This window comes from Myotis myotis, unplaced genomic scaffold (genome assembly GCF_014108235.1).
Source record: "Myotis myotis isolate mMyoMyo1 unplaced genomic scaffold, mMyoMyo1.p scaffold_m19_p_10, whole genome shotgun sequence".
In the NCBI taxonomy this organism is placed as follows: Eukaryota; Metazoa; Chordata; class Mammalia; order Chiroptera; family Vespertilionidae; genus Myotis; species Myotis myotis.
Genome location: NW_023416314.1, coordinates 75,250,136 through 75,264,530, shown reverse-complemented (window position 1 = coordinate 75,264,530; position 14,395 = coordinate 75,250,136). Strand labels below are relative to the sequence as shown.

Here is a 14,395-nt window from a genome sequence, read left to right as displayed (position 1 = left end):
TCCATCCATCCATCCATCCATCCATCACTAAGTTTTCCAAATTTTTCCATTTGCTGGAGAAAGTTTCCTCCCAATTATTTGGAAAAGTGAAATGATCCTCCCCACTTCCACCACCCTTCCCCGCCCCCCCCCAATAATCCCACTCCATTTCCTCAGTTCACCATATCATTAATGCTTTATGGTTTTGTCTAATATTAATTACCCTTCCCTCCCCTCCACAGGACGATATTAACCATGTTTATTTTCTGTATTTTACGGTTTTGCATCCTAAAAATGGTGCTGACTGGGAATAGACTAGCCTGCTACGGCTAATTCCTAAAGAGATCAAGCAACTTACTTGGGAGTGCACCTCTCATTCGCAAGCAACCACCCCCTTTATCTCACACTCACACACCAAGCTAATACATCCCCTGCTCTCAATCATCCCAGGGCCAGGCACCAGGCAACTAGAGAGCACCCCTGTACCCCCAAACCCACATTTATTCTTCCAAACTGTTTACTCTGCCCTGCCTTCCCAGTGCAGACCCCAATAAAGGCTCCAGCCTAAAATTTCCCCCTGCTCCCGCTCTGCCTCCTGACTGAGACCTGATACTCCCCTGTGGCCCTGCGTGTCCTGGTTGTGCCCCTTCTCCAGGGGAATGTAAGACAACTCTTTCCACGGCAGGGGCTTTGCCATGGGGGCACTCTGTCACCTCCATACATTAAAGGCCCTTGGATACAAACGAGACACTTCCAGCACGCACCCCCTCCGCAGGGTCACTTTTGAAGGTGCTGGGGAGAAAAGGCTGGCAGGGGTGCAGGAAAGCCCAGACTTTTCTGTATGAGGCTGGCCTGTCCGCTTGGCCTCGTCCCTCAGCCTTCAGACCAATTCCATCCTCTTAGGGCCCGTCACCAGGGGCCCTTGTCACCCATTCTAGGAGCTTCTGTGGCCAGTTTCTCGAGCTCCTGCTTTCTGAGAGCCTGCTGCTTGCCCAAAGCTCCCAGGGCCCTGAGAGAGGCAAGGATGTAACACAGGCCAGGGCGCCATCCACCAATTCGGTAGCCTGTGGGGCTGGGGAGCCACTAGGGTCGGGGTCTTACTGTGTGTCCTGTTGAGGATTAAACAGGTCAGTCTGCCCACTGTCCTTCTCGTAGTCCGTGGCAGACCTGGGCATGGATGAGTGAGGGACACTTGGCACGCAGGTTTGGGTGGGCTAATGCTGGGCTATTTGGGGGGAGTCCTGGGAGGAGAACACTCTCTAGGAGGAAGAGAAAGTTCAGTCTGTGCCCTCGCTCTGCCCTGGGCCCCAGGAGGCTGTGAGCTTCTTCGTCTGGTTCCCTTGTCACCCGGCTTCCAGATGGTTCAGCCGGTGGAAAGCCATTGAAGGAGATTGGGGAAGGGGCAGAAAAGGGAAATTAGGGTGTCTAATTCCATCAGCTGGGGTTGGCCATGGCTGTGCCCTGCAGCTCCAGTGACACGGTTCCCTCCCCTTGGCTTATTAAAATTTTTTAAACATTTTACATTCGTCTTAGAAGAAAAACCTGAAAAGCAGTCTTGGTAATCAGACTGAAGTATGGTAGCAACCATTTCAGGTGGAAACTGTAGTTTAACTCTAACCCTGCTGTTTGGCTTAACAATATAAAAGTTACTTTGATTTTCTGAATTGTATAAATCATCCCATTCGATTGAATGCCTTATTGATTGTGACGTGACTATTCCATTGTTATCTTACTGGTCTTAGAGAGCACATTCTTCTGTACCTGGGAAACAGGACAGCACAATTACCCTAAATTGTTTTAGTGGCCACAGGTGGTGCGTTCCAGCTGACTCAGTGGTCCCAAGACCAGGACAGCACAATTACTCTAAATTGTCCTGACAACTCAGTTGTCGGGAGACCCGAGGGCTCTAGATAATGTGTTTCTATCAACTCAGTGATCCGGAGACCCAAAACTGTAATTTAGATAACATGCCTAGTTTAACCCAGGTGACCCCGAGACCCGAAACTGTAATTAACATGCTTAATTCTGCTTCTGTAATCTGCTTTTTTGGGAACCAGGTGCCACATTCCAAACCCTGGGATGTAATCAATACCTTTGTGATTTTTGCCTACATAAGTCTGGTTTTGCCACCATCTTATGGCTATGAGATTTGGGAATGCCCCCTCATAGTCCCGGATTGCAATAAATGTGACTCTTTAATTCGACTTCTTGAGGCGTCCTTCTGTGATTCGCGGGGTACGTTACAACAAGACGAGACTGGAAGAGACTGAGCCAGTACTTTATAACCTAGATCGGAAGTTCAATGCTGAGCTGCGGAAGTTCAGAAACGACTTGTTTCCCACCCAGGGAGAGGCGGGTGATATGGTAGGTCCATGCAGTTCCACAGGGATGCGGGGGAAATTGCCAAGGATGGAGCAGGAGGCTCGGACCCACCGCCACAGTGGTGATGTGGCGATAACAGCGGTGACGATGCGGCTAGCCTTTATCTAGCATTCACCGTGCGCCTGGGTCCACGCAAAGAAGCAGTAAAGGCGGGACCAGAATTGCAACGGAGGGAGCGACCCTGGCCTATACCACATCACATAGGCCTGGAGTTTGGACAGTCTGGAGTCTGTTACAGTGCCAGGACCCTGACAGAGTTTTTGTCCGCAAACACTCTGGTGTTCAGAATAGTGCTGTGAGGTGGCCAGTGGTCACCGAGGCTCAGAGAAACGATCTTGCCCAAAGTTACAGTGACCGGTGAACAAACAAAGCTAAATTGAGATTCATTTTCCAGACCTTTATATAGATCATCTCAACCCCTCAAGTCTCCCACTTGGCTTACAGGAGAAAAAGAGGAGCTCCTCTAAGCATTTTTCCTTCTGAATCCGTCTTTCAGGGTAGCGTGTGGACCCAGAGGGAGATTTTTCATGCTTAATGCAGATATACGTGACTGCCCCTAGGAACTAGTCTCTTGGGGGCATTTCATTTGTCGTAGGGGAAAGTGGGGGAGGGAAATGCCTGTGAGTCTGTTCACCCTTGGGTCATGGGGAAGCCAGGTCTTCTCCTTCTCCTCCTTCCTGTTTTCTACCCTTCCTCTTCCTCTTCTCTGCTTGTCCTTAATTAAATATTCCTGCTCCAGGTGGAAACACTTAGATGTGGAAAACTGCCTGTAGTGCGCAATCTGACCACCAGAGGGCAGCACGAGACCGTAGCTTTGTCGGTCTGACCAGGACCAGGACCTTTTAAATCAGTGATCTGATCTTGGGTTCCCAGACCTGTCTGCACATTAGAATCACCTGATGACCTTTTGTAAAATCACGGGTGCTTAATGTTATATAATTGGCTTGTGGTCTCCACCTCAAGTCAATTGCATCTTCTATGCCTGGGGATAGGGCACAGGTGTTGCTAGTTTTTTTAGTTTCTCGGGTACAGATTGAGAACCACTAATGGAGAACATTAAATCCTGAAAACTGTAAAGGCTTTCAGGAATCACCTAATCCTTTTCCCTAAAGAGGTGCCAGAGGGTAAGCTGTTTTCTCACATCGGACCAGGGGCAGCAGGAGGAGATGGGGACACCAGACCTGTCAAGCGTGAGGGAGCTACTCCAGTAAAGGGTCAGTTTTGAGAAGAGTTAGGCGGGTTTACTTCTTGGCTGACACCACCTCCTCTGTGCGCTCTGGGAAGCTGTCAGCAGTCCGTGGGTGCATTCACAGATCCCAGCAGGCTTGTTTTTGCTTCAGAAGTTGACAAGCTGATGCTAAAATTTATGTAGGAATTGCAAGGCCACAGAATAGCCAAACAATTCTTCCAAAAGAACAAAGCTGATGAATGTAATCTGCCTGACTTTAAGGCGATATAAACATGCAGTAGTGAAGTAGATTTAAGTATGTGTAGATTTAATAGAAATCAATAGAATAATATGTGCATAAGGGCTATTGTTTTTCAAGTATTAAAGTGCCAGAGTAATTGGGGGAAGAATGGTGTTTTTAACAGATAGTGCTGGTAAAATGTAGAACCACCAGGAGTTCTACAGCTGCAGGAAATGACTTCTGCCAACAGCCACATGAGCGTGGAGGACTGGGCCTCAGGTGAGCCTGCAGCCCTGGCCCACACCTGGGTCGCACGAAGCCTATGAGGCCCTCAGCAGAAGACCCACAGAAATGGAGACAATAGCCCTGGCTGATTTGGCTCAGTGGATAGAGCTTCGGTCTGCGGACTGAGGGGTCCCAGGTTCGATTCTGGCCAAGGGCATGTACCTTGGTTGCGGGCACATCCCCAGTGGGAGGTGTACGGGAGGCAGCTGATCCATGTTTCTAACTCTCTGTCCCTCTCCCTTCCTCTCTGTGAAAGATCAATAAAATATATATATTTTTTAAATGGAGACAAATGTACTTTGTTTAATTAGACACATTGGGGGTGCTATGTAGACAGTGAATACAATAGGAAAATTCACAAAATAAATAATAGATGAGTAGCCAATAAGTACACGGCAAGATGCTCAACATCGTCATCAGAGAAATGCAAATTACAACTAAAATGAACATACTCTGTTCACACACAACAGCTGAAGCTGGGGAGGAAACTCTGACCATACTAAGTGCAGCATCTGGCACTTTTATAGACCACGAGGGAAATGGTACGACCATTTGGGAAAATAGTTTGGAAGTTCCTCATAAACTAGAACACAGATTATCCTATGGCCCAGCTACTCACCTGTAGATATTTACTCAAGAGAAATGATAGCATACGTCCATACAAAGACTTAGACTTGAATGTTCACTGAACTTTTTATTCACAATAGCCAACAGAAACAGCCCAGGTGAATCTCAACAGGCGAACGCATAAGCAGGCAGAGCTGGACTCAGCCAGGGTGTAGACCTCTGTCAACACTCTAACTTTACACTTACAACGGGTACATTTTCTATCCAAGTTGTACCTCCGTGGAGTGGATTTTTAACAGTTCACTCTCCCGGCATGACTGCATTTGCTGGAAAGTGGTCCCATAGAGAGGGAAAAAGGAATGATGCGGTGGATGGAGGTCAACTGCAGGAGGGATGTCCTAGACTAGGAAGCGGGGAGGCCCCGGGGCTTAGCAGGAATACTGGCTCCTGATAGGACCAGGGGCAGTTTATCTGTCTTCCTGTCTACAGGAAGCCCTGCAGCAGCTGAGAGGAAGGAGACCCAGGTCTGTGGGAGGTGGGAGGAGAGACGAAAAGGCGTGGAAGTCATGTCAGAGAGTGGGAGGGAAACATGGGCCTGCTGTCTGCCGCTCACGTCTTCCCACTCCCACCCCCACCCCTACATTCACCTTGGGACTCCCCCTCCTCGCCCCCCCATATTCCTCTCCCCCATCACTGTCTTATTGAGCAGCTGGAAGAGGCAGCAGTTTCACATTAGCATCTTAGCCTGGTTACCATCGCTATGGGAACTCCAGGCCCCGTGGCCTGAGGGGCAGGCCAGGGCTTTGCAGGGTGGGCCCCGTGCCCTCTTCCCCCTCGGTGTTCACAGGGTCCTGGGAAACCTCTGCTTTGTTGCCTAGGTCCTTGCCTCTCTCAGGGCCCCGGGAGCTTTGGGCAAGTAGCGGGCTCTCAGAAAGCAGGAGCTCGAGAAACTGGCCGCAGGAGCTCGAGAAACTGGCCACAGAAGCTTCTTGAATGGGTGACAAGGGCCCCTGGTGACAGGCCCTAAGAGGAGGGAATTGGTCTGAAGGCTGAGGGACCAAGCCAAGTGGACAGGCCAGCCTCACACAGAAAAGTCTGGGCTTTCCTGCACCCCTGCCGGCCTTTTCTCCCCAGCACCTTCAAAAGTGACCCTGCAGAGGGGGCTGCGTGTACCCCGCCCTGCTTCCTGCCTTTCAGGACCAAACCCAGGCCCTAGTCTTCCCGCCCATCTCTGCCTCTCCCCGCCCCGCCAGGGCCCCCCAGCTCCTCACACCCACCTGGGGCCCAGGGCCCGTGGACCTGGGGTTTCCCGGGGCTGCCAAGCTTCCAGGGAGCCAGGGACTCTGCCGGCCACTTCCAGCAACAATAGTTCCTCTTGGTGTCTGTGAGAGGATGCCAACTCCAGCCTCAGATGGTCCATTGGCCCGTCTCCTCCACTGGGACCTCATGGACATGCCTCACTCTTCAGCTTTAAGTCCCGTTACGTCTTACCCTGAAGGGACTCTCATGTCAGCTAAAGGCCTGTTTGTCCCTGTGGACACTCAACCCCCCAGAGTCCACGCTGAGATTTGTGGTTTTAAAAAACAAGACCTCACCACTAAAGACGGTCGCCTCTCCTGTCGTCCGAGGAGCAAACGCCGACCTGTGTCCAGTGGCACCAGCTGGCTCCCGTGGGCGGCAGGCGGACGGCTGGAGCTGACTGTTTCGCTGGGGCCCTGCACCCATGCTCCTTATGGAAGGGCGCCATCCTGATCCCGCTTGCAGGCTTATTGCTACTGGGTGTCACCGGGACGGGCGAGTGCAGATTTATCGCAATTTCCCTGCAGATGGCAGCAACGTGTCTTAAGAGGTTGCACACGTTTTGTTCCGCTTTTACTCACCAAAGCCAACAACAGACCCACGTTCTCTAAAAGTATTTCTGCTTGTGAACAAGAAACTGCTTTTCGAATGGATGTGCTGGTAGGTGAGGATTTCAAAAATAATTTTTAAAAATCCCCATTGTTGTTAATGCCCAACTAATGTAGCGTTTCAGGTTGCATCACGCCATCTGCTGGTTACTGGCTGCATTCAGAAGGAGCTGCTGACTTCCCAACGCAAACCTACAACCATCACTCTACATATGCACAAATAATCCACAAAATAAATTATATGCACATAAGTTAGAAATTCCCCTTTTAATGATCTGGCAATTACATAATAGCAATTGCTCATTGTTACAGATTGCTGGGGTCCTGCCCCAGCAGGTCCAGGGGTCCCCAAAGGTGTGGATGGAGTCGGCGAAGAAGGAATGACACGGAGACGGAGTTCAGTTGATCAGCAGCCTAGCCAGGATCTCTAGCCAGGATCTCCAGCCAAGTTCTGGTCTGGATCTCCAGAGAGGTTCTGCTTCAGATCTCCAGCCAGGTTCTGTGTCCATGTTCTCTTGCTAGGTTCTCCAGGCAGGTTCAGTTACCAGGTTCTAGTCAGGTTCTCTTGCCCATTTCTGTAGTCAGGTTCAGTCCAGGATCTTTTGCCATGTTCTCTCCAGCGAAGTTCTTCTGTCTCTAGTTCTGTGTGTTCTGTCTTCTTACATCTGTATTTATACCAGTTGATTCCAATCCTATCAATCTCTATTTCAAAGGTTAGGGCGTTTCTTATCTCCATTCCAAGGAGTAAAGATTATGTAGCTTAAGCATGATTGTTCGTAGTTAAAGTGATTAATTACCCACCTGGCACTTAGTTAAGAGGTTTTATTCCCTCCCTAACTTCAGGGGAAAATCCCTACCTGGGGAAACAACCTTTCTTGGAGAGGTGACCTTGGTTAAAACACATAGTGCCAAGAAGGTGAGCAAACATATTAAGAACAGTATGCCATATATGCCAGGTCCCTTGAAACAGCAAGCATGGACCGGCTCCCGGCAACAGATATCTTTTTAGTAAGAATATTAACACTTAATATTTAGCAGCTAGTTAATGATATATACTTTGTATGTTACATACATGTAGGTTCTAAAATAAAATTCTAATTTTTTGCTCAGCTATTATGAAAGAATTTTTAAAATTAATTTCAAAATCAGAAGACAGAGAAGAAAATGAAAATGAATGCTTTTTTTTTTTTTTTTTTTTTTTGAGAATGAGGGCAGCAAAGACTGCTGGACTAGGATGGGAATTTACCATCAATATTTATGCCAATCATGACTGGTTAATTTTGAGAAAAAGTGGAAGAGAAAATAAACACATTCAACTGGATATATCCAGGTACCTGGCTATATAATTTGAATATTTAAGAATTTGAATATTAATAACACTCTCGTTGACATTTGTCTGCTTTATATAACAAATGTAACTATCATCAAATTTAATCAAGTTTAACTACCCTCCATACAGGTAGAAAAGTTTCAGAAATTAGTTATTCATACATTCTTACTAATGATCAAAAACCCCAAATTAATGTACCTGCGTTATTTCCGTGCTTTATCTATGTGGCAAATTCCTCGGGGATGAAAAATAAACTGAAGAATGAAACTGTGAGCAAAAATTGGCAGCATGCGTCACATTACTACTAAAAAGAAGGCAAATGCGCTTTAACCGTAGTGTTAAAAAGTCGAAGCTGGATTTGGGAATGCTCACTTAGAGAGATGCACGTAACAAAGACGCCGTGAGGAGGAGAAGCCACATTGGAGCACGTGCTCTGCACGTTCAGCGTTTGGCAAGGCCGCGTGTAAGGGGAGGATTTATCCAAAGAACTGTGAGCCCAGTGATGAGAATTGTCATCCTTTGGTGGAGAAAAAATTGGGTTACATAATGGCACACCAATTAACAGATAATATTACACATTGTAAGGCATGAAATGTAAAATCAAATGAAGTTATAGCAGGCACAATGCATGACCTGCTTTTGAAAAAGATAAGAAATGCAAATATTTGATTATTTTAGATACAACTCCTGGCATAAGCCATTTGGGAGTTATTAGATTGGTGGATTTCCAAAAAAGTAAACATTTCAGATGTGACCATTTGGACAAACGGGGTTGTCCAGTCAACGGCAAAACAGAAGACAGGGTATGTGTATCTTCATAAGACTACTTACAAAAACCGAATCTAAAGAAAAATTGGATGGAGCAATGCCACAGGTATGTGTAGAGACGTAATGGATTGCCACAGAGCCTCAAAAATAATTCCAGGGCATTCTATATTTTTTGTTGTGCATCTTCTTTACGTTCGGTATTGAACCAGGCAGCAAGCATCTATTTTGCCAGCACTTTTATATCATCTGAGAAATTATATAACTACTCTTTTTGCGTTAGCCGAGTGGTGGAGTATATTGAGAATGCATTTATGGAACATAAAATTTAAGATCACTGTTGAATCTGAGTTGGGAAAATTGAGTAGATGCCGTCTTGCTACTGAGGCATCATTAGAGGAAGTCTGTCATGCCTGCTGCTGATGTGAACACAAACAGGTTCTAAAGCACAAGCCAAGAGCATGCAAGCCTTTGAAATATTCTCTTTCAAAGGCACTGCTCAGGGGGCCAGGGAACCCAGCTTGCGACTGAGGCCTCACTCTTCTTAGGGGTCCTTTCCAGCTGAGCTATCCCTCCAGAATCTCAGCAGCCACCTGTGGAAGCAGGGCCAGCCCCTTCACCCTTCCCACCAGCCTCCAGGGGGCTTGATCTGTACATCCTTGCTATGAGACTTCTCTTCAGCTAGTCTTCAGCTGGTTATTCAGGTTAGTTGCTCTATTTTCTGCATGTAATTCCAGTTTGTATCTAAGAGGCAATGAGTGTAGCTTGCACCTACTCCACTGCCATCTTTGATCTCTTCATTTGATTTCTGAGTTTTAGGGTGTGTTTTTTATCTGTAAAATAAGAACATTGGGCAAGATGATCTCTAGGGTTCCTTCTATCTCTAAAATTCTCCATTTTACTGTTTGAAGACGAGGAAATGCTGGCAGCGGCATGAAGGGCACCAGGTGTTAGACTGTGTGGTCAGACCAGACCTGGATTCAGCAGTCTTGGTACTTGAGTTCTAGCTAGGGAAGAATTCAGAGCCAAGACTCCAACTATAAGTGAACATTTATTTATAAAATCACGGAGGTGGAATAAGTAATTCAAAGAGGGAATGGACTGAGGAAACAAGTTATAAAGGCAAAGGAAAGGCCCTTGGAGCTTAAAAGTGAGGGAGGTAGAGGTGGCACCCCTGGGGGGTGGGAAGGGGAGGGAGGAAGAGGGGGGGAAATGCACTGCTCAGAACTCATTTGGAATGAAGGTAAAATGAGTGTGATAAGCAAAATTAGATGGGAACCAGAAGTCAGTATATTATTCCCTTGACAGCCTGTAATGGGCTAAAGAAACCTTTCAAGAAAAATGAATTTATGACCACTACGAACGGATGTTATTGCTGATACACACGTCTCAGTTACTTGACATTGACTCCAACTCTCCCAATGTGAAAATGCCAGCGAAGGGAGGGAGATTCGTTTCAGATGTTATTTCCACAGACGATCCACTTATCCAAAATCTGTTTCTCTTTCTTCTCTATTATCTTTAAAGGAACAGTTGGCATTGCTGAAAGACATCAATGGCCTTTCCAGCAGCCTCGATCGGTATTTCTCAAGTTTCCACGTGTGAACAGAGCACCTAGGGATCTCAGGAAAACGCACACTCTGACTCAGCCATTGTGAGGTGAGGTCTGAGAAGGTACCTTCCCCACAAGCTCCTGGTGGTGCCGGATGCCGGGTCCTCGGAGGCTCACGGTTCCAGAGAGCTCATTACCATCAAAACGGGTAAAAATGGTCCATTGATTGGGCTTTTTGATGAAGATGGCACCGAAAGCGAAGAAGGAAGCCCCTGCCCCTCTCAAAGCCGAAGCCAAAGCAAAGGCTTTGAAGGCAAAGAGAGCCGTGCTGAAAGGCGTCCACAGCCACACAAAAAAGAAGATCCGCGTGTCAGCCACCTTCCGAGGCCGAAGACGAAGGCTCCGAAGGCAGCCAAATATCCCCGGAAGAGCACGCCCGAGAAACAAGCCTGCCCACTGTGCCATCATCACATCCCCCCGACCACCGCGTCCACCGTGGCGAAGAGAGGACAATCACACACGTGAGTTCCCTGTGGGTGTCAAGGCCAACGAGCACCAGAGCCAACAGGCTGTGAGGAAGCTCTGTGACGTCGAGGTGGCCAAGGTCAGCACCCTGGTCAGGCCTGATGGCGAGAAGAGGGCATATGTTTGACTGGCTCCTGGCTAAGACGCTTTGGATGTTGCCAACAAAATGGGCACCATCTAAACTGACCCAACTGGCTAATTCTACAGATAAAAATTTACGCTGGAAAAAAAAAGTACAATTGGAATCGAAGAACGTTATGCCTCCTTCATCAATGTATAAAGAACTACAACCTAAAGTTGTCTTTGTACAATCTAGTGTTCGCTCACCAAAATGTTGCAATATGTCTATGACAATAATGTACCAGATCCATTTTCAAACTATTTTGAAACTTTCAAGGTACAATTAATCTGACCAATACCTTGATCAGTGAAGAATGTGGCCTCTCAAAATTAAATATGTTAAAACCAACGCAAAGTCCTCAAAACCATAAGAAAGATGACCAATCTGGCGATCCTTTCTACAACATACGAGCTATTAAAAAAATAAAAAGTAAGCCTTAAAACTATCAAAAGAATTATTTCTACCAAGAAAAGATGTGTATCTATCTTACAACAAATTATTAGGCCCCCGTGACTTAAGTTCCTAATATTATAATTAAACATTTGAATTTTCCATTATTGTTTAATCAATCATTTATTTGTATAATTTATATACAATTACTTTTACCTAGTATTTGTTATTATTGAGAAATAACTAACATAACTTTTGTGTTAACTTGAGGGAGGGGTGGCTTTTTCAAATTTGTATAAAATGCCACATGGGCTGGTGGTAGCCTTGGTTTGGGTAGTGTCCTTAATAGAGAATAAAATGACCTATGGAACCTATTTGCCTATTTTCAGGGCCCTGATAGCCTGAAGTTCCTGTCTCGTGTGATTAGAAGGATCAAAGTACAATCTGACCCCAAATATTAGTAGATGGTTATGAGAATACCCACGGTGCTAAGGGAAACAGGATTCTTGGCCATGCTTCTCTCTCCGAGATGCCCAGGGAAACAACCACCAAGACCTCACGGGAAAAATAGAAATTATGGATCTGCCTGGCATGGAACCCTAGAACCGAAAGCTCGCCCAGGGCCCATGGCAGCTCCAGCGATCGCATCCTGCATTTCTTCCTCAGCAGTCCACACCTAGCCATTCAAGTGGCTCATCCTTTCCCCCTCTTCCTCTTCCCCTCTGTTCCCGCCTTCGCTATTTTCTCTGGGTAGATCAATTCAAAGGAGAGAATTCGCCCTGGCTGGATAACTCTGTTGGTTGGAGCACCGTCCTGATACGCCAAGGTTGTGGGTTCGGTCCCTGGTCAGGGCACATGCAAGAATCAACCAATGAAAGCATAAATCAGTGGAGCAGCAGGTCAATGTTTCTCTCTCTCTCTCTCTCTCTCTCTCTCTCTCTCTCTCTCTCTCTCTCTCGTGAGAGAGAGGTTACTGATGGTCCTGCTAGACCAACTTCTCACTGGACTCCAGACTTGTGCTTGGAGAGCCCCCTTGTGGCAGCCTCTCTAAGCAGGGGGCAGCGGTCAGGAACCCCTTACTTTCAGAATGGGGGGGGGGGGGCTTTATGGGCTGAGGTGTAGTGAACCTTTTGAAAATAGTCCTTTTCTTTTAAAAAACACCCTTGATGGCAATTTTCTTTCTAAACAGCATTTATTTTCCTGGATATAAAAGTAACACCTGTTTGTTTTTACAAAATATAGACAAAGATAAAAACAAAATGATCACTGTTCATTTTAACGTATTTTCTTCCCGTTAAATGTGTATGTGTATGCATACTCCCATGCACAGATAAAACATATATATAAGATTTGGGATTAGACAACATTTCTTTTTTCATTTATGTTGTGTGAGACTTTTTCCTAGGTCATTAAAAAAAAATCTCCCCTTCCCATTTGACTATCACATTTTCTCCTAATAGATTTTAGTGGCTATGCTTATGGGATAGATTAAAATTGCCATGGTCTGAAGAGGGAGGATTTATTTGTGTCCTCCTCCTATATGAAATGGCTGAACAGAAAAAAAAAAATCTCCCCAAACTCCCTTGGTAATGGCTCCCCCCCCCCCCCCCCCTCCAACAGAAGGTGGGTCATTATCAGCCGCCTCACTAGCGTGGACAGATGTGCATTTTAACCAGACTTCAGTGGTATGGAAATGTTGGAAGGGGGCGCTGTGCTTTGGGGGCTCTCATCCCAAGGCCGGTCTGAAGCCAGATACCTGGCTCTGTCTCCAGGTCGCCTCTGGCAGCCCCGGCTCCATCTGCAGGAACAGAGGCTCCCTGAGCCGGGACACCAGCCCGGGGATTCGTTGCCCATGTTTGTGGGAAGGAGCTGGGGGTAAAGGGTTACCGGATTAGAGAGCTAAGCTGAGGGCCGCACCTGCAGGCCGCCCTGCGCCCTGAATTTACAGCGGGAGCCCGGGCGTCGTATAAATGAGTAATGCTTCCTGAAGCTCTCCTCCGAGCGAGCTGCACAAATTGGCAGGGCCCTTCAGAGTGCTGTCGATGCGTGTGGAATTCCAATAATTTGATGCCGAGATGCAATGACAATGGGAAGCAAGGCATTACCTTGAGAGAACCATGGCAGAGCCGGCTGCTGCAGCCGGTGCTCATGGAAAGTGTGGCCTAACCACCGTTCTCCCTGAAATCTCTCATCTCTCGCTGCTGTCGCCCTGATCAAGGGCATTAAATTAAAGAGTAATGGAGCTGCTAATTCTTTGTGTGTGTGTGTGTGTTTCCCCTCGTCCAGGCAGTGAGGAATGGGGAAAGTGAAATAAAAACCTTGACTGAAACGGATATGTCTCTTTAAAAAAAAGGATGCTGCCATTAGACACAGCTCAGGAGAGCGCATCTGAATATCGGGTGGCTTTGCAACATGGAGCATCGCTGGCTTCTGCTCCTTTTAAGAGTGTTTTTGTTGGCTGCACACGTTACCTGTTTCCCAGGCATCATAGCCGGGAGGAGTCCGTCGGTCATAGCAGGAGGTCTGGTGAGCTGGGTCCTCTTACCTTTCCAATCACAAGGCGTTTTGCTTGGGCGGCTGTCACTTCCGTGAGGGGAACAGATGAGCAGGCTCAGACTTTACTTGTCCACGTAGAGTGCTCGCACTATCTCTGGTTGGTAGAGCGTTTAGCTTTCCTGAAGCCCTCTATAAAGAGTACGTCTTGTTAGCCACAGCACAGCATTCTGGGGAACCCTGGGCAGGGACTGTGGGCTACTGGTCATGACTGCAGGTTTGCTACTGTGGCTTCTTTCTCGGGATCCCCTTTCCTGCATCTAGGAAAGGGGAGTGTTGGTCTTTCCCTCCAGATCCCAATTCTCTGAGTCTATGATCTCGTTTGATAATGTGTACTAATAGCAGCATTGGCTACCTTCCCAAGTATCTTGATGCCACATTTCCTATAAAAATCACTCACCTTTAAGGTGAGTTTGGCAAATTTAACATTTTGACTCGTTCTTTTTTTTAATTATTTTTTTAATTAAATCTTTATTGTTCAGATTATTACATTTGTTCCTCTTTTTCCCCCCCATAACTCCCCTCCTCCCAGTTCCCGCCCCACCCTCCGCCCTCACTCCCCACCCACTGTCCTCATCCATAGGTGCACAATTTTTGTCCAGTCTCTTCCCGCATCTCCCACACCCCTTT

At 47.0% G+C, this 14,395-nt stretch overlaps 1 long non-coding RNA gene and 1 other non-coding gene across 2 annotated transcripts; both read left to right on the top strand.

Moving 5' to 3' along the window:
- The first annotated feature begins 5,747 nt into the window (after positions 1 to 5,747).
- On the top strand, positions 5,748 to 11,376 carry LOC118665157. Its single transcript, XR_004970557.1, has 2 exons — positions 5,748 to 6,581; positions 10,152 to 11,376. It is a non-coding gene; the product is annotated as an uncharacterized LOC118665157 (long non-coding RNA).
- A 1,262-nt stretch (positions 11,377 to 12,638) lies between these two features.
- Positions 12,639 to 12,775, top strand: LOC118665577. The gene has a single exon (XR_004970683.1). It is a non-coding gene; the product is annotated as a small nucleolar RNA SNORA29 (small nucleolar RNA).
- Positions 12,776 to 14,395: the final 1,620 nt, after the last annotated feature.